Below are 26,292 nucleotides of genomic sequence, written 5' to 3'. Positions count from 1 at the left end.
TATGGGTTTGATGGAATGATTAACTCCTGACTGGCTTTTATATATCCTGGGTTTTTTTTTTTTAAGCTTTTTTATTTATTTATTTGACAGAGATCACAAGTAGGCAGAGAGGCAGGCAGAGAGAGAGAGGAGGAAGCAGGCTCACTGCTGAGCAGAGAGCCCTATGCGGGACTCGATCCCAGGACCCCAAGATCATGACCTGAGCCAAAGGCAGCGGCTTAACCCACTGAGCCACCCAGGCGCCCCTATCCTGGTGTTTTTTTTTTTTTTTGGCTTAATACTACAAAATGCTAGAGCTGACATTCCTTTTATACTTTTCTCCTTATAGAAATAGTGTCTGCTTTTAGTGGTTGGAGCCAGTGTCTATCAGGGCCCTCCAGTCAATACTTGGACAAAGCTGGAGGTATGGAAATGTCACATGTAAAATTGAAATCAAGTCATAGAAAGCAGATAAGAGAAAGTTTACTAAGAAGGGATGATAGGAAAGTAATTCTTAAGAACGCAGGGAAGTAAGCAAGGCAACGAATAATTGTTGGATGTCTGCTAGGTTCCTGCCATTCTGGGCTCACTGTTACGTATTTTTTTTTCTTCAGAAATGAGAAGTGGGAAGATGCCTATTTTATGATATTCCAAAGATTTAGAATCTGGGCTATTATGGAAAACTATAGGGATATAGGGCCAATTTTTTTTTGCTGATTACCAATAATCAATTGTAAATAATTTGAGAAAAAGTGATAGAGAAGAAAAATATCATTTGTAATTTTATGACCCAGTGATAAATGTTATAAAATTTATTTTAATATCTGCACTTTTTTTAATTTTTAAAATTCAATTGACATATAATGTATTATTAGTTTCAGAAGTAGAGGTCAGTGATTCGTCAGTCTTATATGAATACCTAATGTTCATTACATCACATGCCCTCCTTAATGTCCATCACCCACTTACCCCATTCTCCCACACCCCACCCCTCCAGCAACCTTCAGTTTGTTTTATATGATTAAGAGTCTCTTAATGGTTTGTTCCTTCTCTGGTTTCATCTTGTTTTATTTTTATTTTTCCCCCTTCTTCCTTTATGATCCTCTCTTAGTTTCTGAAATTCCACATATGAATGAACTGTATGATAATTGTCTTCCTCTGATTGGCTTATTTTGCTTAGCATAATACCCTCCAGTTCCACCCACAGTGATGTAAATGGTAAGGTTTTATCCTTTTTGGTGGATGAGTAATATTCCACCATGTATATATACCACATCTTTATCCATTCATCTGTTCATGGACATCTGGGCTCATTCCACAGTTTGGCTATTGCGGGTACTGCTGCTATAAACACTGGAGTGCACATGCCCATTGAGATCACTACATTTGTTTTGTCGGGGTAAATATCCAGTAGTGCAGTTGATGGGTAGTAGTTGATGGGTAGTAGCTCTATTTTCAACTTTTTGAGGAATCTCCACACTGTTTTCCAGAGTGGATGCACCAGCTTGCGTTCCCACCTACAGTGTAAGAGGTTTCCCCTTTTTCCACATCCTTACCAACACTTATTGTTTCCTGACTTGTTAATTTTAGCCATTCTGACTGAGGTGAGGTGGTGTCTCACTGTGGTTAGGATTTGTATTACCCTGATGCCGAGTGATATGAAATGTCTTTTCATGTCTTCTGCCCATTTCTTGATGGGATTATTTGTTCCTTGGGTGTTGAGTTTGATAAGTTCTTTATAGATCTTGAGATTCTGGCCCTTTATCTGATATGTCATTTGCAAATACCTTTTCCCATTCTGTTGATTGTCTTCTGCTTTTGTCCACTGTTTACTTTGCTGTGCAAAAGCATTTTATCTTGATGAAGTGCCAATGGTTCATTTTCATGTTTGTTTCCCTTGCCTTTGGAGATGTGTCTAGCAAGAAGTTGCTGTGGCCAAGGTCACAGAGGTTGCCACTTGTGTTTTCCTCTAGGATTCTGATGGATTCTTGTCTCACATTGAGGTCTTTCACCCATTTTGAGTCTATTCTTGCGTATGGTGTAAGGAAATTGTTCAGTTTCATTCTTTTGCATTTGACTGTCCAATTTTCCCAACACCATTTTTTTTTTTTTTTTTTTTTGGAGAGACTTTCATTTTCCCACTGGATATTCTTTCCTGCTTTGTCAAAGATTAGTTGACCATAGAGTTGAGGGTTCACTTCTGGGTTCTCTATTCTGTTCCATTAATCTACGTGTCTGTTTTTGTGCCAGAACCGTACTGTCTTGATGATTACAGCTTTGTAATAGAGGCTGAAGTCTGGAATTCTGATGCCGCCAGCTTTAGTTTTCTTTTTCAACATTCCCCTGGCTTTGGGGGGTGTTTTCTGGTTCCATACAAATTGCAGGATTATTTGTTTCAGCTCTGTGGGGAAAAAATGGAAGGTGTTTTGATAGAGATTGCATTAAATGTGTAGATTGGTGTAGTTAGCAAGACTATTTTAACAAAATATGTCCTTCCAACCTATAAGCATGGACACCAGAAAGCTAACTGCACAAATGTGCCTTGCTCACTCACACTAGGCTATTTGGTGCCTGATGTTTTTGCCTGTGTGTGCTTTGTACCAGAAATGCCTTTGCCCCCTCCAGCTGCCCCCAGTCCTATCCTATCTTCATCTAAGGATCCATGTTCCTCCCCGTCTGGTCCCAGCAGAGACAACACATGGGAGCTGTGCAGGGTCTCCGCTCCATGACCCGAGGGATCTGAATCTTTCTATGACAAGGTCTCTAAGAGATTCCCATGCTCTTTATATTTTTATTTTTTTTAACATTTTATTTATTTGAGAGAGAAAGTACACATAAGCAGGGGGAGAAGCAGGCAGAGGAGGAAGCAGTCTCCCTGCTGAGCAAGGAGGTTTATGTTGGACTCAATCCCAAGACTCTGGGATCATGACCTGAACCCAAGAGCTGCTTAACAAACTGAGCCACCTAGACGTCCGGATTCTTATGGTCATTAAGGTTTGAAACCTTCACCATCAGTAACTCCTGCTCAGTATATAGCTCAGAAGCCGCTTCCTCCAGGGAGCCCTCCTGCCACCCCACAGCAGCCTCTAGCAGAGACAATTAGAAAGCTGGGATGACCCACCGATGAGGGCACACACCACATTGACGAGCACTGCCCATCCATGAGCCTCTGTCTCCTACTGCCTGGGACTCAGTCGGGGGACATATTACCTGTCAGGGTTCCCGACTGGTAGCAGCGTCGACTCGATCAGGGAGGACGTGAGTCCCCTTGGGAATCCTCTCCCTGCACTCCACCTACTCCCGAAGCTGTCCTTGAGGTCTCTATGTGGGAGCAGCTGGGAGCTGAGACCACCTGCTCACGAGGGCCTTCAGGGATGGCGGAGACCTGGTGGCAGCCCAAACGCACAGGCGTCCTCCACGCCTGACTCCTCAGACAGCAGCTGCCCGCTGGGTGGATGGGTCCACGCCTGCTGACCCTCCTCAGGGCCCACGCAGAGATTCGAAGCATTCTTCAAGGACGCCCAGACAACACACAGGCTTCTTACAAAAGGTGGGGGCCTTTCTTCCTGCCTCTCCTCTGACCCCCCCAACTGTCCAAACTCAGCCCCCGTCTGTCCTCCTCCTCCATCTCCACGAGGACCACCCCAGGGCCAGCCCCCAGTGCTCCATGCTGACCCTGTGAGCCCCCTCCCAGAATACTCCCCACCTCCCCTACCCCCGTTCCCCTGTCCCCACCATCACGCAGATCCGTGCAGCACACACATCACACCCGAGCCCACCAGCGCCCTGTGTCTCCAGGTCTGCACCCTCCCCTGGTGTCTCTACCCTGCCCTAGGGAAGGGCGGTGCAGCAGCCCTGCTCCCTGCTCCCTGCCCCCTGCCCTGTCATCTTTGCCCTGGTTCCCCAATCCCCCTACGGGCACAGCCCTCGGCATGTATCCTCCTGTGCTCCCTGCCGAGATCAGTCCGCCCCCCAGACTGCCTCCTGTTCCCCTCATCTCAGACTGTCACCTTAGCTCTGGCCCCTGACCCCGTTCACCATCACACTATTGGAATTCTCTGCAGAGTGATGACGGTCTTCCCTGTCCCCTTGTTCATGATTCCCTGGCCTTGCCTCTCCCTAGGACAGAAGCACTGGGGGTCCTCCGGTCTCCCTGGGTTGTTTTTTCCATCACTGCCCCACACCCGCCAGAACAGTGCCAAAGACATAGGAGAACCTACAGAGATACTCCATGTGTGGGTGCGAAGGAAGGCAGTCAGCCCCAGGCCTACTTTGGGTCAAATAGACTCAGCAGCCCTGAGCCCACCGGCAGGTGTCCCCAGGTCCCAGGCCCAGGGATGGGACCGCCTCCCCCTGTGGCTGGAGCCTGGGAGTTCCCTCCTGGGTCCTGCCCTCCTCCCTTCTGTCGCTGGGGACTGTCCCTTGCCTCCTCCTCCTCTGCACCCCGTGGGACAGTGCTCCCCGCTGCCACCTTCCCTGCTCCCTCAGGGCACTCTGCTCTCTGGGAGGAGGAGCACGGAGGCCTTCCTCTCCTTACACACGGCGCACACACGGCGTTTTTCAGTCATTTATTGATCTATAGATACATTTTTGAATTTATTTAAAATTGAAAATAAACCTATTTTAAAATTTCCTACTATATTTTTGCATTTTTCAGGTCCTCAGAAAATAACTACAATCGTCTAGATTTGGCGTCATGGGATGTGAGCCAATGCATGCGCCCTCGTGCATGGGCCGGTGTGTCTGTCGTCCAGAGAACCCTCGGTATTTGGACCGCTTAAAATTCCTAAGTGGTAAACCAGAAACAGTATCTTAAACAAACTAACGAGGATGAAGGGAATGTATTACAGAACAGGGAAGAAATGGCTGCAAATTCTTACGATTTCCTAGCAATCAATGGAAGACTACACTACTACTATGAATCCAGGACTAAACTATGCATGGAGGACTAAAACTGGGGTTTAGGACTAAGATTTGACTTAACGACTAAAATTTGGATTTAGGACTAAACTACGAGTTCAGACTAAAATTTGAGAAGTACACTAACGATTTTTGACAGCTGTGTGGGATGTTGTCTAGTTGAAATTTTCTGCTCTTTTTCTTTCAAGCAATTCCACGTTATTCCCGGAGATACCGAGTTGCTTCTGCACAACCATAAGGCTAGTCCTGACCCACAGAAATGGTCGCGTTTAGAGTCTTTGTCCACGTCCACAAGAGAGGATGTCTTCCGTCCTAATGACGGGGATTTCAACGCCAACACGATCCTCCAGTGCACCGTTGTAGAGGGTCTGACGGGGACAGTCCGGACTGAGGACAATAGGCCCGGAGGTCTGTCCGGATGTGCGGTGGCAGGGTGAGCGGGCTACACGGCGGAGCGTCCCTGGGGCCCCAGGGGAGACCCAGGCGCCTGCCTAGAGAGCGAGCCGGGGGCCATCCTTCCCGGCCCTCCCCGCAGAGGCTGAGCCGGGCTGTGGCTGTTGAGCGCCCAGCGGCCCTGAGCCTGGTCCCACCCGCAGGCGACCCCGGATCCCGGAGCCCTCACGGGGGGACCTCCCCGCTCCCCGGGGGCCCGAGGACCCCAGGGACCCCGTGACACGTCCCCAGCTGCGCGGGCTGCAGGCGGAGCCGCAGGGGCAAGAGGGTCACGCGGGCAAGGCAGGCGGTGGGCCTCCAGGCCGGCCAGCGTCTGCCTCAGGCGGTCATGTTCTCTCCTCAGCTCCCAGAACTTTCTCTCGCTGGACACGGCGGCCTCCCAGGCTCTCGCGGCTCTGTTGTGCTGGAAGAGGACCAGCTCGCGGCAGTGGGAGCGGTGTCTCTGCAGCTCTTGGCGCATGTCTCGGGCCATCTCCTGGTAGAGGTTGCGCAAGTGGCAGGTGAGCTCCAGGTCCCCGCGCAGGCCGGCCAGTTGGTTCTGCAGGGCCTCGCACTGAGCCGCCCCTCGGAACAGGGCTTTGTGCAGGCGCAGGGCGAGTTCGTCCTGCTCGTCCAGCAGCTTCTGCAGGCTCCGCCTCAGCTGCTGAATGTCGCGGTCCAGCTGGGCCTGTTCCCGCTGCAGAGCTGCCTCCCGGGTGTGCAGACGGTGGTAGTGTCGGGCCAGCTCGGCCATCTCTCGCCTTTCTGCCTCCAGGCGTGTGGCTCTGTCCTGCGGACCCGCTTCGGGCCTTGGAGGGGACACAGGGAAGCCAGTGTCCTTGGTGATAGTCTGTGGCTCAAGGGCTGCCAGGCGGGCGGGGTGGTCGGCATTCCGGGCTCCACTCTTTTGTGGGACTCCGTGGGTCCCAGCACCCGCGTCACCTGCTGGGAGGTCAGGCGGGGGGCTGGCCTGCAGCCCGGGTCCTGCCCTGGATGGTAACCTCTGGTCCTTCTTCAGGACGTCGGCAGGGCCCTGGAGGACCAGCCTGCTCAGCTGGGGACTCATGTCTGCCAAGCACAAGGTCTGTAAGGAGGGAGGACTGGCCAGCGCTCCGGCTGGCCCGCGGCCGTCCTGGGCTTGGGTGGTCGGGCCCGTATCCTGGCGGCCCCCTCTGTAGACGTGGGGGCGGGCAGAGCACCTTTGTCCCGGCGCCTTCGCTCTTCTCGGAGGGAGTCGTCTCCTCCGCAGGAAAAGGAGCAGCACGGTCCCTAGCAACACCGCCCAGGACCACCCAGGGATACGTGTCCAGCTTCTGGACGTCAGCAGCAGCGCATCCCACACGTGCTCCAGGACCACCTGGTACGTGGATCCGCTGGCCGAAGGAGGGGCCTCCATGGCGGCGTCGGGCTCCATGGCTACGCCTCCGAGTGCCAGCGTCCTGGGGCCCCAAGTGACCACTCAGAACCCTGTGGAGAGTTCTGTGTCTGAGGTCAACCTGTGCATGGCAACCAGGGCAGAGCCATTGGGCTGGGGGAGGGGAGGGCAGCCAGGTTCTAGGAAACAGTACTGGACTTTGCTGTCCAGGACCAAGTTGTTTCAATCACAGAAGCCCCGGGCTTGTGGGAAGGGCTCATCCCCGCCTGGAGCTCACTCAGCCTCTCGAGGCCCACCTGGCCACCCAGCCAACCTAGTGGCTTGAGGCAGGGCTGGGTCCCTCTGCTCCGTGCCCACCAGACAAGTCAGGGCAGATAGAGTGCGAAGGACTCCTCCCCGGTTAAGGCCCGTTCTGATCTGCCACTTCCCTCTGCTGCAGGGACTCTTGTCCTGTCTGCAAAGGTCCTGGGTTGTCCCTTCCCTGAGGCTCCCTGCCTTGTCTGTGTCATCACTGTGGGCAGGCAGGTGACTGTGGGTCTGAGGCCGAGGGTGTCCTCAAAGGTGTCAACTAAGAAACCGGGATTCCAATCCCAGTTTTATTTTTCCTTTTCAGCATTCCTCTGGTTATTTGGGGGTCTTTCCTGGTTCCATACAAATTTTAGGGTTACTTGTTTCAGCTCTGTGAAATAAGTTGATGGTATTTTGTTAAGGCTTGCATTGAATGTGTAGATTCCTCTGTGTAGGGTAGACATCTTAACAATATTTATTCTTCTAATCTTTGAGCATGGAATATTTTTCCATTTCTCTGTGTCTTCCTGAACTCCTTTCATGAGTGTTCTGTAGTTTTCTGAGTACACAGCCTTTGCCTCTTGGGTTAGGTGATTCCTAAGTGTGTTATGTTTTTGAGTGCAGTTGTAAGTGGGATTGATTCCTTAATTTCTCTTTCTTCTGACTCATGGTTAGTGTATAGAAATGCAACTAAATTCTGTGTATTGATTTTGTATACTTTCACATTGATGAACTCCTGTATGAGTTCTAGCAATTTTGGGGTGGAGTCTTTTGGGTTTTCTGCATCAAGTATCATGTCATTTGCAAAGAGGAGGAGTTCGACTTCTTTGCCAATTTTGATGCCTTTATCTCTTTTTGTTGTCTGATTGCTTAGTACCATGCTGAAAAACAGTGGTCATAGTGGAGATCCCTGCTGTATTCCTGACCTTAGGGGAAATGCTCTCAGTTTTTTCCCATTGGGAATATTTGCCATTGGCTTTTCTTATATGGCTTTTATGATATTCAAGTATCTTCCCTCTATTCCTACACTGTGGAGGGTTTTAATCAAGAAAGGATGCTGTACTTTGTCAAATGCTTTTTCTGCATCTATTGAGAGAATCATATGGGTTTTGTCCTTTCTTTTTTTAATTTAGTATATCACAATGATTGATTTGTGGATGTTGAACCACCCTTGCAGCCCAGGAATAAATCCCACTGGGTTGTGGCAAATAATCCTTTTAGTGTACTGTTGGATCCTACTGGCTAGCATTTTGGTGAGAATTTTTACATCCATGTTTATCAGGAATATTGGTCTATAAATCTGCTTTTTGATGGGCTCTTTGTCTGGTTTTGGGATCGAGGTAATCCTGGCCTCATAGAATCCTGGACTCCAAACTACCTGTTTGGAAGTTTTCCTTCCATTTCTAGTTTTTGAAACAGCTTCAGAAGAATAGGTATTAATTCTTCTTTGAGTGTTTGGTAGAATTCCCCTGGGAAGCCATCTGACCCTAGACTTTGTTTGTTGGGAGATTTTTGATGACTGCTTCAGTTTCCTTGCTGGTTACGGGTCTGTTTAGGTTTTGTATTTCTTCCTGTTTCAGTTCTGGTAGTTTATACGTCTCTATGAATGCATCCATTTCTTCCAGATTGCCCAATTTGTTGGTGTATAGTTGTTCATAATATGTTCATGTAATTGTTTGTATCTCCTTGGTGTTGGTTGTGATCTCTCCTCTTTCATTCATGATTTTAATTTATTTGGGTCCTTTCTCTTTTCTTTTTGATAAGTCTGGCCAGGGGTTTATCAATCTTATTAATTCCTTCAAAGAACCAGCTCCTAGTTTTGTTGATCTGTTTTACTGTTCTTTTGGTTTCTATTTCATTGTTTTCTGCTCTAGTCTTTATTAATTCTCATCTCCTGTTGGGTTTAGGCTTTATTTGCTCTTCCTTCTCCTTTAGGTGAAAGTTTAGTTTGTGTATTTGAATATTTTGTATTTCTCTATACTTCCCTCATAGGACTGCCTTTGCTGCACATCAAACATTTTGAACAGTTGTGTTTTCATTTTCATTTGTTTCGATGAATTTTAAAAATTCTTCTTCAATTTCCTGGCTGACCCATTCATTCTTTAGTAAGGTACTCTTTAGCATCCCTGAGTTTGAGTTCCTTCCAGATTTCCTCTTGTGATTGAGTTCTAGTTTCTAAGCATTGTGGTCTGAAAATATGGAGGGAATGATCCCAATCTTTTGGTACCTTTTGAGACCTGATTTGTGACCCAGTATGTGATCTGTTCTGGAGAATGTTCCATGTGCAATAGAGAAGAATGCATATTCTGCTTCTTTGGTATGAAATGCTCAAAATACAACTGTGAAGTCCATCTGGTCCAGTGTGTCATTCAAAATCCTTGTTTCCTTGTTTATCTTTTGCTTAGATGATCTGTCCATTGCAGTGAGTGGTTTAATGTTCCCTAATGTTGTATTATTATCAATATGTTTCTTAAATTTTGTTATTATTTGATTTATATAATTGGTTGCTGCCATATTAGGGGCATAAATGTTTATAATTGTTACAACTTCTTGTTGGATAGACCCTTTATGTATGATATAGTGTCCTCCCGCACCTCCTATTACAGTCTTTGGTTTAAAATCTACTTTGTCTGATGTAGGGATTGCCATCCCAGATTTCTTTTGATGTCCATTAGCATAATAAATGATCCTCCATCCCCTTACTTTAAATCTGGAGGTGTCTTTGGGTCTAAAATGAGTCTTTTGCAAGCAGTATATTTATGGGTCTTGCTTTTTTATCCAATCTGAAACCCATGTCTTTTGATCAGCACATTTAGCCTATTTACATTCAAGGTAATTATTGAAAGATATGAATTTAATACCATTGTATTGCCTGTACAGTCACTGTTTCTGTGTATTGTCTCTGTTCCTTTCTGGTCTATTTTACTTTGGGGCTCTTTCTTCACTTAAAGGATCCCTTTTAATTTTTCTTGTCAGGCTGGCTTAGTGATCACAAATTCTTTTAGTTTCTGTTTGTCCTGGAAGCTCTTTATCTCTTCTTCTATTCTGAATGTCTCTAAGTATTCTTGGCTGCATATTTTTCTCATTTAGTGCCCTGAATATATCATGCCAGTCCTTTCTGGCCTGCCAGATCTCTGTGGATAGGTCTTCTGCTGGTCTTATGTTTCTACCTCTGTAGGTTTAGGATCTCTGTCAAGCGCTGCTTTCAGGATTTTCTCTTTGTCTCTGAAATTTGCAATCTTCACTATTATACATCAGGGAGGTAATCTATTTTTACTTATTTTGAGGGGGTGTTCTTTCTACCTCCTGGACTTGAGTGCCTGCTTCCTTCCACAAATTTGGGAAGTTCTAGCTCTACTTTGCTCAAATATACCTTCTGTCCCCTCATTTCCTCTTCCTCTGGGCCCCCAGTTATTCTAATGTTATTTCATTTTATGGTATCACTGATCTCTTGAATCCTCCCATTGTGGTCCAGTATTTATATCTCTCTGTCTCAGTTTCTTTATTCTCCATAAGTTTATTTTCTATATTACTGATTCTCTCTTCCATCTTATTTATCCTAACAGTACGAGCCTCCATTTTTTATTGCATCTCATTAATAGCCTTTTTTATTTTGACCTGATTAGATTTTATTTCTTTTATTTCTCCAGAAAGAGATTCTGTAGTGTCTTCTGTGCTTTTTTCCAGTCCTGTCAATATCTTTATAATTGTCATTCTAAACTCTAGTTCTGGCATCTTACTTTTCTCCATACTGATTGTGTCCCTGGCAGTCAGTACTGCCTCTTGTTTTCTTTTTTGAGGTGAGTTTTTCCATCTTGTTATTTTGTCCAGAGAAGAATAGATGGACAAGAGAATAAAATACTAAAATGGCAACAATGACCCCAGAGAAATACACACTAAACAAATCAGAAGAGATCCAAAACTAAAGAAAAAAATTAAAATTAAAAAAAAAAAGAAAGAATTTAATCAGAATGGTGAACAGAATAATGCAATACACTGGATCCTGTGTATATTTTGGTCTGTGTGTTAGGAAAGTAGATCCCAAAGTTGTAAAGAATGAAAAACTTATATATGTACAAAAACACAATTAAATATATTGAATGGATGGAATGTAAATGTGAAAATGAAAATTAAAGGAGAACAAAAAGAGGGGGGAAAGGAATACAAACAGACAGGTGAACAGAACAAAGCAATACATTATATCCTGAGTATATTTTGGTCAGTTTGTTAGAAGAAACTACATCTCAAAATTGTAAAGAATGAAAAACTTATATATAAACAAAAATCAAATACATTGAATGAATAGATTGTAACTGTAATGGTGAGAAATTAAAAAGGCTTTAACAAAGTAAAACAAAAAAAAAAAAGAAGAAAGAAAAAAGAGCAAATATGATTAGAGAGGTGAAGAGAACAAAGCCACACACTAAATTCTCAGTGTGGTTTTTTTTTTAGAAGAAACTGCATCCACCAATTGTAAAGAATGAAAAGATTATGTATACAAAAAGAAAATTAAATATAATGAAAGTTTATAATATAACCGGAAAAACTAAAATAAAACATTTTTAAAAGAGTTGATAAAATAAGAAATTTATTGAAAAAGAAAAGAGGAAAAAATATTAAAATTGAAAGACTAAAGAATCGTGGAGAAAAGAACATGAATTCTATATACTGCTTTCCTCTAGGGTTGGAGTTTTGCAGTTCAGTATAGCATGTAAACTTGGTCTTAGCCTGATGTTCTTGCTGATCTTCTAGGGGAGGAGCCTGTTACCCTGATTCTCAAGTGCCTTTGCCCCAACAGAGTTGTACCACCCTTGCTAGGGGCCAGGCTAACTAATCTGCCCCTGATTGCGCTATGTGGCTTTTGTTTCCTGAAGGCACTCGGCACTCGATGCTCACCTGGACCGTGACCAAGATTTTTTTTTTTTTTTTTTAAGATTTTATTCATTCATTTGACAGAGAGAGACACAAGGAAAGACGGAACACAGCAGGGAGAGCGGGAGTGGGAGAAGCAGGCCTCCTGCACAGCAGGGATCCTGATGCCGGGCCGATCCCAGAACCCTGAGATCATGCCCTGAGCCGAAGGCAGATGCCCAATGACTGAGTCACCCAGGTGCCCCTCAAGTGTTTCTGTCTCAGGCATGTGACCCCATTTCGAGTCTCCTAACCCTGCAGTGACCTGCGGTGCACTCCCATATCTCTCCTCTTGTGGAAGAAGGGGGTTCTTGCTGGTTCTGCCATTTTTTGGGGCCCCTGCTTGGAGAGTAGTCACCCAACCATGCCATGGTTTGTGGTTTAGGGCAACCCTGAGCTGAGAGCGCTCTCCTGGGCTTGCTGATTGTAGCCGGCTTTCCCGCTCCAGTGCCTGGGAACTCTGCTGCTCTCAGCCCCCCCCCCCCCCCCCCCCCGGTCTTCCTGTGGCCCCAAGGATCCAGGGACCACACTGTCCCACATAGGATTCCACCCCTGCTTCGCTGCCTGAGTGCCTTGCATGCAGGGACATACCTCACGAAGCCGACTTGTAAAAGTTCTGATTTTGTGTTCTGCTGCTCTATCACTTTCCGGTAGCCGGATCATGGAAACAGCCTCCCCGTGCAGTTTATCTTCCCATATATCACCTCAGATTCACTTCTTTGCATCTCCTATCTTGCAGAAAGCGGCCGCTTTTCTATTTGTAGAATTGCAGCTACTCTTTTCTTCCATCTCAGGTTGTTCGCAGGTGTTCAGAATGATTTGATAGTTGTCTAGTGGAACTCCTGGGACCAGACCAAACTAAGGTCTCTGACGCTTCTGCCATTTTGAACTCAGCTCATGTATACACTTTTTTGCATTCTCTTATTATTTACATCAGGGCCTAATATTTGCATAAAGAATGATGGCCATAAAGATGATAAACAATCCCCTTTTGAAATAAGGAAACAGATTCAGAGCAGCTCAATAAACCACTTAAGACCTTACAGCTAGAATGTGGTTGACACTAGACTAGATTCCCACATTCTCCATCCCATCACCCCCTTTTAACCAATTGCTATTATAACTCCTAAGGTTGCCAATCCCTTCTAGAAAGCTCACATTTACAGGACAGTGCCTGTGCCCTACGTCACTGAAAGAAAATGAAAATCTTCTCAATGACTAATGTGAATGGAATGTCACTGTACGGTTAACAGATAAGGTCTCCTGTGTCATTTCTACCCCATAGCAGCAACTTCATGATTAGGGTTTTGACAGGTGAGGGTTAGGCTCCTTCTCACTCTAACAGCCTATGAGTTTATGATGTCTCGTGTGTCTTCTGCTGAGGACAGGGCCCCTTTCTATAGTGGTCTGAATTAATGTACCTTGAGTATGTCGGAATTTTTCAGGTCAGGACTCTGGAACACTGGGCTTCCACCATCCACTCTGTCTAGCTGCCAAGCACGTAGCGCAGGCATTTATTCCTGTTTTCTGTATCTACTCTGAATTCTTGCCTTCATCCCTGTCCTTTTTGGAGTAGACAGTCTAGAAGGAAATTTCAAGGCTCCATTTTGGCAACACCTAAGTGTGACCAGCAACCTACTGTCCTCCAGACCCCACCCCCTCTCCCCTGGCCACCAGTCTTTCCAGCCAGAGCAAGTCAGAGGGTCCTGGTGACAATCAATGACACCCTCCCCCCCACCCCCGCCAAGTCACCTCATTCAGTGTTTCACTAAAGCCACTACAGCCCTTCCTCTGGGTTTACCACGCTCCGAGTCAGGCTCCCCACAAATCTTCAGGAAACCCACCCATTGTGGGATGGAGAGGAAATCCGGAAGCAGATGGCCACCCCCTTTCAAGCCTGGAGTTAAGTATATTCCTCTTGCTTTTAACCGTTTCCTGCTTTAGCTGCTTGCCTACTGAAGCCAGCCCTTGCTATTTTGCAATTCTATGGTGGCTTTATTTTTACCCAAACATTTATTGGGTACCCATATATGCCAAACACTGAGGGTAAAAAAAAGCCAAGTGAGCTAGGTCTCTGGCCTTGCAAGGCCCTTTTCTCCTGGCTGAGGGAAAAAGGAGCTTGCAATGGAAATGCAGGGAGATAAAAGTTTTGATAAAAGTTTTGATCAGGGAATAAGGCCTTCTAGGGGAGAGAAGAGTGCACAGGAATGAACCAGTCATGTTCTGGGGGCTCAGCAGGTTGAGAAGGACCCAGGGGTCGGATCACGACTGGGTGAGAAACCAACGGGTAGGACTGTTATCCCCCTAACAATGGACCTCCTTCAGGTGGTTCGGCAGGCAATGTTGTGATTCTGCATTTGAGAAACAGTCCTGGCAGCCCCAAGGACAAAGAAAGGAAACTGGGAAGCAAGAAGGGAGCTTTGGCTCTATTCTTTTTTGTTCTGTTTGGATTTTCAACCCAGGTACTTGAATTGTTTTTATTTTAAAAATTAAACATTTATTTTCTGGGCAATGGGATTAGTGGCTCCTTTTGTCTTATGCTCTCTACTCTTGATGGTCTATGTTTAGAAGAAGATGTAATGAGTAATTTTTTCTTTTAAAAGTCTGAAAGTAAATTCAGATGTGGGAATGGACAGCCATGTTTGTTTTCCTCCATAATGGACTTTTGACTGTTTGGCCCTGCCCTTAAGCTGCTAATAGTACATGAAGGTAGAAGCCTATTATTTTTACTTTGGGGATCTAGAAAGTAACTGACTCAACAAGTTCATCATGATGGACAACAGATAAATGATTAGAGATCTTTTAGGGACTAGGGGTTGGGGGAGACAGTGATGGCAAAGAGATAACATGAGAGAGTTTTTTGGGATGATGGAACTGGTTTTTATCTAAATCCTGGTGGAGGTTGCATGAATTTATACATGTGGAATAAAATTTGTGGAATTATATATATAGAAAAAGTAAATTTTACTGTGTTAATTAAAAAATAAAATTAGAACACACACACACACACACACACACACATACACACACACAAGTTAAAAGACTTAGCAACACAGAGGTCTTCCTTAGATACTCTGTCCACTAAGAATGCCCAAAGCTATAGTTTCTCAAACTGGAGGTACCTGGGGTGAACTGCAGACTGTGCAGGAACACTGGTTTGGGAAATACTGCAGTGGTAGAACTAACTAGCTACAGGGTAATCACTAGCATTATTGTATCCCTTCCATGGAATTTTCTTCTGGCTTTGCTGACTGAAACAATCTTTCCTCTGGTGCTAGAGGAATGCCAGCCATTTTAAGATCAGAAGAGAACAATTCCTGCTTCTATACAAATCATTGGACAGTTTCCCCTAAAGTTTTATGATTGTCTAAAACGTCGTACAGGATGGAGGGAAAGAGAGGAAGCAAATAGCAGGAGCTCATCATTCATTTAAAAAACAACAACAAAATCGTACGTATGGTGTGCCAGATGTGATGTAGTGATGTTAGGGCAAAGATATAGGATGCTTGCCCTTAGAGTACCGATAGGGAAGAAACAGGCATGCAAACACAAGATAATAGAGTAATACCACTGCCACAACCACATAAATGTCTTTTGAAGTGAGTTGAAGCACAATAGCAAAAATGTTGAAGATAGTAGCAGTAAATGCACATATTAATAAACATTGTAGGAATATTACATGATGTCCATTACAAACCTACATTAGAAAATCACGAAAAGAAGCCCAAACTCAAGAACTTTTGAGCTAATGAAGCGTTGAAGTAAGTGGCCTTTGTAGATTTCTGTACCTTCTACCTAATTTTTAATTCCATCTACTTAATTGTTTTTCACAGTTTCATTAGGGCATTTTTTCCCAACCTGTTAAATTTTGAGGAAGCTATTACATAGGTATGAATCAATATATTAAAGTGTATTTCTTTTCAAGTCTTGCCAAAATGTTGCAAAATACTGTTTCAAGCTATTCCAAAAATCAGGGCAAAATATATACTATTACATTTTCTAGTTAATCTTTCATATTTTTCTATTTAACATTTACCTTGATGTCATGGGAAAAGAAAATGTTAACTATAAGTCATGAAATAATATTAGTAAGCATTCTTATATGATAGGAAAGTGGTGAATATGTCCTCCTTCCTTTTTAAAATCTTTTTTTTTTTTTTTAAGATTTTTATTTATTTGTCAGAGAGAGAGAGCACAAGCAGGGGAAGTGGCAGGCAGAGGGAGAAGCAGGCTTCCCGCTGAGCAAGGAGCCCCATGTGGGACTAAATTCCAGGACCCTGGGTTCAGGACCTGAGCCAAAGACAGACACTTAACCGACTGAGCCACCCAGGCGTTCCTATTGTCCTCCTTTTAAAAAAATGGCACGATCAGAACCACATCTTGACATAGAATAACCTTATAAGCAACGTCGTGTTGGTGGCAGGACGGAGGCAGGGCACTCAGTCAGGTGCCTGGTAGGGAGGAGGTCAGAGAGTGAGGGTTGAGGAGGAGGCAGGGAAAAGATCCGGGTTAGATCCCCTTGGAACAGTGTTTCTTTTCTTTTTTCCTTTATTCTTTTCTACAGTAAAAATGTTTAAAATCTCAAAATTAAAAATAAAAAAATTAAAATAACGTCAATAAAAATCTCACTTCTCTCACAGATGAGCATGCAATGTACACAGGCAGGGCATAAATAGCCTTTAATAAACTTATATAAAAACAGAAGACATCATATAGTCAAAGAAATGCAAATTAAAGCAAGAGAGTGGTAGGGTGTGCGGAAAAGTCATTCTCACTACTTTTAGGCCTGCAAATTGGTGAAATCACTTCTGAGGGATATTTCGGCGATAAGAATCAGCTTTTTAAGGATGCACACATGCCCTTCCCTTACCCTAAGGAATAGCTGGACAGGTGTGTAAAATGGATATATGTGATGTTTATGCAGGTTTATTTGTAATAAAACAAGGGAAAACTTCTTTAAAAATAGAGAAGCAGTGAAATGGATTATGACCCACTCAACTGATAGAATACTTAAGACTTGTTAAAATAATTACCTAAATTTTACTTGATTAACAGAAAAAGGTGTTCATAATTATGAGTACAGGAGGCATAAAATGTACCTATATGTGTCATATGTGTGTGTTTGCGCTCATGTCTTCCCAAGAAGGTCTGGGAGGATACATGCCAATATGAAAATACTAATAAGTATCTATAAATAGATACTTTGGGAGGGAGGTATCTATAAATAATCCGGGAGGTATCTATAAATAATCTGTACCTCTTTATTGTTTTGCGTATTGTAAAACCATTTGTAAAGACCATATATTACTTTTTTTTTTGGTTTTGGACCTCAGGTGTAGAGAACTGAGTGCAGTTGATCCTAGAATAACATGGGTCTGAACTGCATGGGTCCACTTAAACGTGGATTTTTGTTGGCTATAAATGTATTTTGTCTTCCTTATAATTTTTTTAGACATTGTCTTTCTCTAGCTTACTTTGTTGTAGGAGTACTGTACATAATCTGTATGACATACAAAATATGTGTTAATCATCTCTGTATGTTATTGGTAAGGCTTCTGATCAACAATAGACTATTAACAGTAAAATTTGGGGGGAGTCAAAAGTTATACACGATTTTTGACTACAGTGGGGAAGGGGGTGTCGGCACCCCAACTCTGTGTCGATCAAGGTCAACTGTATTAACTTCCTGGTTCACAATGTACTACCATTGTCAGTTTAAATAGTGCCCCTCTCTTGTTTTATTTTTTTTAAGATTTTGCTTATTTGAGAGAGAGAGAGAGAGAGAGAGCATGAGGGGGAGAGGGAGAGTGAGAGGAACAAGCAGACTCCCCACTGAGCACAGAACCCATTGTGGGCTCCATCCTAGGACCCTGAGATCATGACCTGAGTAGAAACCAGGAGGAGTCCATGCTTAATGGACTGAGCCACCTAGGCACCCTATTTTGCTTGTTTTCAATCTTTGATATACACGAATTACTATTAAATCCAGATCAAACAATAAAAATTGTATAATGGGATGAATCAAGGACATTCACTCAGAAGTCTGTAAGAAGAGGAAGAGTGTCAGATTCTAGTTACGCCACTGTCCGGGGCTGAACTGTCAACTGTTCACCTTCTCAGCTGGTGTGAGGGGGCAGAGATGGGAATAGTTGTTAGTTTGTCTTTGGAAAGTTTGGGTTAGAATTCCAGCAAGACTCCAACTACTGAACTTTTGGGCTTTGTATAATGCACTGCCAAGATTGGTCATTAACTCATGTGGAATCAAACAAGAAGACCTGGCATTGTGGCTTGGATCTGTGTTACTTGTTTTCTGAGGTTGCCAAAACAAAGTACCACACAGCAGGGGGCTTCAGCAACAGAAATTTACTGTCTCACGGTTCTGGAGGCTACAAGTCCAAAATCAAGGTGTTGGAAGTTTGGTTACCTCTGAAGGTTGTGATAATCAGTTCTAAACGTCTCTCCTAGTCTCTGGCAGGTGTTTCTTGGATTGTAGAATGCGCTCTCTCTGTATTTTTCCTTCATCTTCCCTGTGCATACTTGTGTCTCTGTCCAAATTTCCCCTTTTGGTAAGAACAGAAGTCATATTTTATTAGGGCTTACTCTAATGACCTCATCTTGATTACCTTTGGCAAGACCCAATCTCCTAACACTTTTTAAACAAATTTTATTTATTTATTCGATAGAGAGAGAGAGAGAGAGAGATCATAAGCAGGCAGAGGGGGGGGGGAGCAGGCTCCCTGCTGAGCAGAGAGCCTGATGCAGGGCTCGATCTCATGACCTGAGCCAAAGGCAGAGGCCTAAACCACTGAGCCACCCAGGTGCCCCTCTCTTGACACTTTGCAATTACATCTAGATTTCAATTTTGATTTTATCACTTACTGGTGGTATGACCTTGGGAAAGTTATTTCATTATTCAGGACTTATTTTCTCATCTGTACCATGGGGATGTAATGTTGCTATGAGATCAGAGATACCTTAGCATTTACTGGGTAAATGGAAGCTGTTCGTGTGAGTTGAGGGAGGGGGTCTTAGCCTTTAGAGGTTTAGTTCTCTGGATAGATACATCTGCCACTGGGTCTGATAGGAGGGTCTCAGGTGACATTGGTGGACCTGGGCAACATTAAACTGGTTTTTCTACCAGAGTCCTTGCCTACCTGTGTTCGTTTGTATGGAGACAGTACCATTTATAGGTGACTTTTAAGGTGAAGCCTCCATAAAACGAATTTACAGCATTTCACCTGGACATGAGCGTTCACTGATCACTGTTGTAAAAGGCTGTCAGGCTGCCAGCAGGGGTGGGGGGTGGTGGGGGGTGTTGGGGAGGAGTGGTACAGCCCTCTAGAAATATGGAACCAGCAATGCCTTCTATTATGTAGGATTATTAGCTCAAGATTCTGTCTCAACCTTCCAGATTGAGTTGACAGAAGACAAGGGCACATTTCCAGAGACATTGTCACATTTTTTTTCCAGGTTACCTAGAAATTTAATTATGCAAGTCTACTTTATTACCAGTAATAAAAAATGAACTCAAATCTAGTGTTACAGGTTGCAAATGCTTGTGACATTGTGGTGAATGGGCTGGCGTGGGGAGCAGGGAACGAGGAGCCAGTGAGGAAGGACTTGATTGTTTAAGTTGTGGAAGTGGAAGGGTCAGCTTGGGAGGAGTCAAGGTAGGATCTCTTGTCTTACTTAATAGGGCCACCCTTGGCCACTTCTTTCAAAAACAAAGTGGGTTTTAATTACATTACCTGGGCATTTTGGGCGGCAGTAATCCAAAAGAACTTTGGGCAACATGGAGAATCAGTCTGAAGTAAGCTATTTGCCTCACTACTTTTTAGCTAATTTATTTTAGGTTTAGTCTGCTTTAAGGCCTGTGCTAATTTGAAATGTTGCCTTATATCAATGTTCTAATAACTGTAGGAGGAAAATACTTGTAAATAATTTAAAGCAAGTGTCTTTCCTTGAGTCATATAGGATAGAGACCAGTATTTATTACAGGGGCTTTTCTTTATACCTCTGAGATCCTATCTGTTGCTAATGTATTCCTGGACAGCTTAAGAAAAAGCTGGTAGGAACACTATTATATGATGGGGAAATAAGCTTAGGCATCAGTCAATGAATTAGTGACTTGGTGTAAAATAATATCTACATTATCCTTTTCAGCGTAACATTTATTAAATGCCATTTTATCAGCCGTGGTACAGAGCACAATTCCTAGCCAGTGGTTGTCTGCTAATTACAAAGTAGCCAGCACAGTATGGCTACTAGCATACCTAGATTTTAACGCCTGGGAAGCACACCTAGCGACATTTAATCAGGCAGACGGGTAGATAAAATACAAATAAACGCGAGCCAGAATATTGAATGGTGGGCGAATTAAGAATCGGGAGGCTGCGCTGGCGCATCAAAGAGAAATCCAGGGAGTTGGGCGGCAAGGGTATACAGTAAGAGCTCAGGAGGATTAATGTGAGGGGCATTCCGATCGGGAAGGCAAGGCTGCGCCGGAAAAGTGGGGAGGGGTTGAAATCGGTGGTAAAGCCTGGGAGAGCGTGCACAGCCTAAAAAAGTTTTTATGATGGTTCCGTGCATAAAATCTCATCGTTGGCATTGGTTGCTGCAAAAATGGAGAGGCAGGATTTAATCAAGGTGTCAGCCGCAGGGGCATCCCGGATTCGGGCGAAGCGTCCGGAATTCCTGAGATGTCTGAAACGCGGAGGCGGCCTCTTCCCCACCCCCGCCGCGGCCTCCGTGGGCATTTTCCGGCGAGGGGGGCACGCGAGCCCTTCGAAGAACAGTTGAAACGCGCGGCCCTGCGGTCGCCCTCCCGCGGCCGGCGCGCTCCCCGGAGATGAAGGTGAGAGCCCCGGCCGCGGAGCCAGGGGGTGGGCTTCCCGGGTCCCCGCGCGGCCGCAGAGCCCCGTCCCCTCCCCCCCGGCGCGGGCGGGGCTGCGGGCGCACGACGCGGAAGCGCGGGGTTCCGGGGGCGGCGGCGCGGAGGCCGCGCGCGCTCCCCGGGCCGCAGTCGGCGCGGGCGCGGCGCGGGCGCGGGCGCGGGCGCGGGGCGGGGCGCGGCCGGGAGGCCTGGGAGGCGGCGGGCGCTCGCGCACACGCCGGGCCGCCGCCTCACCCCCCCCTTCCCTATCCTTCCCTTTCCTCCCTCGGCCTGGCCGTCCCCCTCCTCTCCCCTCCCCCGAGCGAATCACGCGCCCTCCTCTGACACTCGTAGCGGGCTCGAGCTCCGAATTTATCCTTCACGTGACCTGAGGGGGTTGGGTGGTTGGTTGGGGACGTAGGGGGAGAGGGAAAGGAGGGAACGGAATCTGCCGTTGCCCGAGCAACAGGCCCCGCCCGCCGGCTTGGGGCCGGGGGGCGGGAGGAGGACGTCAGCACGTCAGCCGGGGTTTTGCGTTTTGATTGACAGTTGCTATAGCGACCGGGTCGGTCCGTCGCCATTTTGTTGGTTGGTTTTTTTTTAAACCCTTTCGCTTCCCGCCCGAATAATAATAAAAAGCCCCATTGGAGTGAGGCGGGGGTGGCGGCGGCAAGAGCAGCGGGGGGATCCGGGGAGACTGCTGCCGTCGCTGCTGCTGATCGCGGCCCAGGTCGGGCTCAGGGAGCGGACACCTCGAGCGGGGGGTGCGGGCGCCGCCGCCGCCGCCGCCGCTTCTGCTGCTGCTGTTCCTGCTGCTGCTGTTGGTGCCGCTGCCGCCGCCGGCGAGCGGGCGGGACCGGTGTGAGTGTGAGAGTGTGTGTGTGAGTGAGCGTGTGCGAGGGCGAGTGTGCGTGCGTGTGTGTGTGAGTGTGTGTGTGTGTGTGTGTGTGTCTGTCTGTGCGGGGACTCGGGGGCGGGCGGTTCGGGCTCTCCTGGCGGAGGAGCCGCCGCCGCCGCCGCCGCCGCCGCTCGGGCCCCGGCGCTTCTCGCTGCGCAGGTTTGGAGCGCGCGCCATTTTGTGAGATTTACAAAATCCTCCTCGGGAAGAAGCCGCCGGGAGCGGCCGCGACTCGGCGCCCGGCCTCGCCGCCGCCGCCCTCCGCGCCGGGCCGGGCCGCGCGGCCCCGCCGCCGGGAGTCGGGGTCCGGGGACTGCGGTATTTGCCGGGGAGGGGGCTGTCGCCTCCTCGGCCCCGGGCGCCGCTGGAACCGCGGAGCCGGAGAGAGACTGAGAAGGCTGCGGCTCGGCCGCGGAGCCGGGAGCGCCGGGGGCGGAGAGAGGCGGCCGGGGCGGCGCTGGCTGCGGAGGCCGCGGCGGGAGCGCAGCGGCGGGAGCCCGAGGCTGAGACTCACCGGAGGGAGCGGCGCGAGCGCCCCGCCATCGTCCCGGTGAGTGTCCGGCCCGGCCGCGGCCCCGCCCGGCCCGGCGCCCGGCTCCCCCCGCGGCCTGCAGCCGGGCCCGCGCCGAGGCCGGCCGGGCGGAGGGAGGGACCTGCCATTTTAGGAGGAGGCGCCGCGGCCCGGGGCCGGCCGCCGGGGGAGGGAGCCCGACAGGCCCGGTCCCGGAGGAGAGGCGGGTGCGAGCGGAGGGAAAGTTGCGGAGGGTGGGAGCTGGGGCCGCGGCCTCCCGGGAGCCGGGGGCATGGGGGCCGGAGAAAGCGCCAGACCTTCACTGGTCGCCCGAGCGGAGGGGAGGAGGTTGTCTTCCTCCTCCTCCTCCTCCTCTTCCTCCTCATCCTCTTCCCCCAGCTCCTCCCTCGTCCCTCCTCTCGGTCCCCACCAGTGTGGGAACCGCCGGGGTTCTCTGCAAGGACAATGCACGGGTTAAGAAAACGGGGCTGGCTGCTGGGCGAGGCGCCGGGGAAGGTCGGGAGCCGGGTCCCTCAGCGGCCCTTTGGGGTGTGTGCTGGAGCGAGGGCACTCGGCGTGCTCCGAAGTTGTGCAGTGAGTGCAAGTGATCCCGGCCACTGGAGGTGGAGTAATGACCTGTTTAGCAGCCGGAGGAGTTGGTGGTTGAGAATGCGTAAATTATAATTGATACCTGGCTATTGCAACAAAACTTCACAAGTCTATTTACAGGCGCAAACCCGCTCTCGCTTAGATCCACCAAAGCTGCTGAATATCTTAGCGCCTAGCGAAAGGCCCCTCCCTAGTCTGAAATAGTTAAAAATGGCAAAATCAGTGAGTGATTCCGACTACTGGTCTGTGCTTTTCGTCCATCCCTAGATTATACGAACCTTGTAATCTAGGTGCAGCCCTTGAATGCCAGCACCGTTTGGTTTTTGAATTCTGCCCAAGTTGTCAGGGTATACCCTCTATAGCATTTTTTCACTTGGATTTTTTAAACAGGAGGACAAAGAGTGCCAGGCAGTCTTCTCAGGGCTTCACACGTATGAACTCGCATTTCCTACCGGTAGGAACTGTTAACCCATTTCACAGATGAGGAAACTGAGCCGTGACTCATCCAAGGTCATACAGCTGGGACTCCAGGAGTCGGAGTCTGTAGCTAGCCTGGGCTCATAATCACTAGGTTATAACTGATTATTACAAACACTGGCAGATTTGGAGCGATCTGTGTGTAATGACTCAGGGTTCTAACCTAGAGACTTTGACCCTGACAGTGTTGAGCGTGGAATTAACTTTGTCATTTGTGGAAATGGAAAGATGGAAAAGAGGCCCTTTTAATGAAACTTGTCATTCCTCCCACCCCCCAAACTATGTGGACAGTTACTGAATAGAAGGAATTAAAAGATACTTATTGGTGCGTTTTGTTCTTAACACTTAATTTTAATTGTAGGCACTGCTTAAGTATTGATGAGTCATAGCAAAGTTTTGTGTAAAAGTTATTTTTAGGCATTTAAAAATCTTTGAATACTTAGATTTCCTGTACGACCCCTTGTGCTTTACATACACAAAGTGTTTAAGAATGGATATATTTAATACTTTGATTTTGGGGAGTTTTATTAAAATTCTTAAATTCTCACATTTTGATTGTTTACCTTGAGAGCGAGTATTTTCAGATAGTCTATAAATGTGACACTAGAACTGAAATTTCTTGTACTGAAATTTTAAACTGAAGAAGATAGTTTCAAAGAAACACCAGTTAAGAAAAAGTTTACTTGGTTACAGTTAAAATTTTTAATATGCACATGACTTACACTTCAAGTACCCCAGTGCTTTTGGAGGATTGGTCTTGAAATAGCCCTGGTGCTTATGCTGGCTGCCCAAATTCATTTAGAGTTCAAACCTTATCAGAAAAGTTAAGGACTCCTGTTAACATGTTTACCAAGTTCTAAAACAGTATAAAAAGTTGATAAGAGGCATAAGCTCAGAAATTAATTATTCTGGGGTCACCCGTATGTAAGGGGAAGGCACACTTTAAAATCTAAAAATGATTTTGATTCGAAGGAATAGACTTGAATGATCATTATTGGTAGGGGTGGGAAGTGGACTGAATGACCTAGTGAGATCTTTGTTATTGGAGTTTGTAAAATAGGTATAAGACAGCTTCTTAAACATATTTTAAAAACATTTTGGTGGAACCTGTTAGAAACTTAAGAGCTAGAATTACTGTGTGCTTGAATTAAAAATGTAACCAGTTAGTCCAGTCTTTAGGAGAACTAACATTCAAAATAAATGGAAATATTCCATTTTAATGCAGTGTCTTGTTTGGGAATGTATATAGTGAAGAAGACCCTTGGTTAGAAATTTTTCCCCCCTCTAGAATGTTGTCAGATGTTTGTCCTGTTAGTTTTAGTTATGGAGAGTTACTGTGTTTATGATTTAAAGATGGGGGGGTAGGGAATGGTAAGTGCAGCAACTGTAGTTAAAGAATTTACGTACATAGGTTTTTATAGTACCATGAATATTGCCCTGCAAACGCAAAATTCAGGATGACTTACAACACAAGGTATATACAGTGACCTTTGGTATGCATTTTGTTTTGAAACTAAAAGAAAATGCTAATTTGTATCAAATCTTGGGTATTACTTGAAAACTTGTTTTTTTTAAAAAATAAGAATTAGCTTAGCTAGTTAGATTACTCTGGGGTATTTTCATGTGTGTTTATGGTTGGCAAATACCTAGTTTTGGGAAGAAAATTTGGAAAGAAGTAGCTTTATTATGAGTGTGAAGGGAATTGCCCTATATATATGAGACTGAGAGTAAGGTGCATAGAAGAGGGGGCGTCATTGGTGACTTTCTTGGCACATGTGGTAAAGGTGTCCTTGTTTCTGCTTTGGCGTTAGCTTCTCTCTTCCTCAAAGAACTTTCACATTTCCTACACCCACACCCCCAGCAGTTTCTCTCATTCCTCCCAAGAAAGAAATGAACCATCTGAACCCAGCACAACCCGAAAACTTCCAGGAAGAGTCCTAATAAAGAACTTAGTTCTTCCCTCACAAAATTTTATTACTCTCACCATTTTGTTGTATTCCTTGTAGTAGTTTCAACTGTGAGCCAAGAGTCTCTACTTTCTATTGAGTGTTTTGATAGTTTTCCATGTTTTCTAATTAGAAGTAAAGCTACTACTTGAAGTCATCAAACATGGTCCCCTGAAACTTGGTATAAACATAGTTTGCCCTGTCAAGAGGTATTGTATGACTGACTTGTTTAAGAGCACCTTATGTATACATAGTGATTATGTTTTTAAGAAGGCTTCTTACCACATATTATTTTAACCATTGGGCAATGTTTCGATGGCTAGAGAAGTTATAATTCATAATCCGTGGCTTGCACAATTTTTGAGGATGTTACAAGTTTTTAATTACTTGGAAAACATCAAATTATTTTAAGTTACCTAAAACTTCTCCTCAGTTGGCCCTAAATGAAGAAATTTTTTGAAATCTTGCCTCCAATGTTAAGCTAGAGCCGTAAGGTTTATCGTTCATTACATGAAAATGAGATTTTGGGTTCACGGGAAGAAAGTAATTAATCTAAGGTTTATATTAAGTAATTAAAGGCAAGTCTTGTTTCCTCTTAGGGGCTACAGGCAGCTTAGTTTCTTTCTTTTTTTTTTTAATTATATGAAAAATGACATGATTTGGAAGTATTGCATTGTGTAGGCCAGCTAAATGTTTTTCAAAAGTTATGCTTTGGCTTTGAAATCCTACTTTCTGAACTGCATAACAAGGTAGAATTTTCTATTGGTGGTAATAACTTACAGTACATTGCATATCTAGAGTGTGATGTCGTTCCTTGTAGACATACTTTTTGCTAATGTGGAACCACTTGGTCTTTTTGACTACTTATTCTTATACCAGAGCTACATACCGTCTCCTCTAGAAGGGGATTTTTAAAGTTCATATAATACTATTAAAGTTTTGAAAACACATTTTTTGTTTGAGGGACAATGCATGTATCTAACATACATGATGCATGATAGCTTAAAATAGATTTTTATTCTTGATGAATTGTTGTGAATTTTTATGTTCCCATAGTTAAAATGGTTGTATAAA

The 26,292-nt window shown here is 45.7% G+C and overlaps 1 protein-coding gene across 26 annotated transcripts in view; it reads left to right on the top strand.

Moving 5' to 3' along the window:
• The first annotated feature begins 20,184 nt into the window (after positions 1 to 20,184).
• The window catches only part of DYRK1A (dual specificity tyrosine phosphorylation regulated kinase 1A), a 145,970-nt gene continuing 139,862 nt past the window's right edge, over positions 20,185 to 26,292 (top strand). For 5 of the 26 annotated variants that reach the window (XM_082722244.1, XM_082722232.1, XM_082722235.1 and 2 more), the window contains exon 1: positions 21,337 to 21,507. The gene's annotated coding sequence lies outside the window, so the exon portion shown is untranslated. Of the gene's footprint in view, positions 20,760 to 20,993; positions 21,508 to 22,088; positions 22,226 to 22,600; positions 22,781 to 26,292 lie in introns of those variants that run through there. The other 21 variants (XM_082722243.1, XM_082722221.1, XM_082722234.1 and 18 more) reach the window with 17 other exon arrangements.

The sequence above is a fragment of the Mustela nivalis genome (assembly GCF_964662115.1).
Source record: "Mustela nivalis genome assembly, chromosome: 1".
NCBI classification, from domain to species: domain Eukaryota; kingdom Metazoa; phylum Chordata; class Mammalia; order Carnivora; family Mustelidae; genus Mustela; species Mustela nivalis.
The sequence above is the reverse complement of the archived record's forward strand: the minus strand, read 5'-3'. Positions and strand labels throughout refer to the sequence as shown.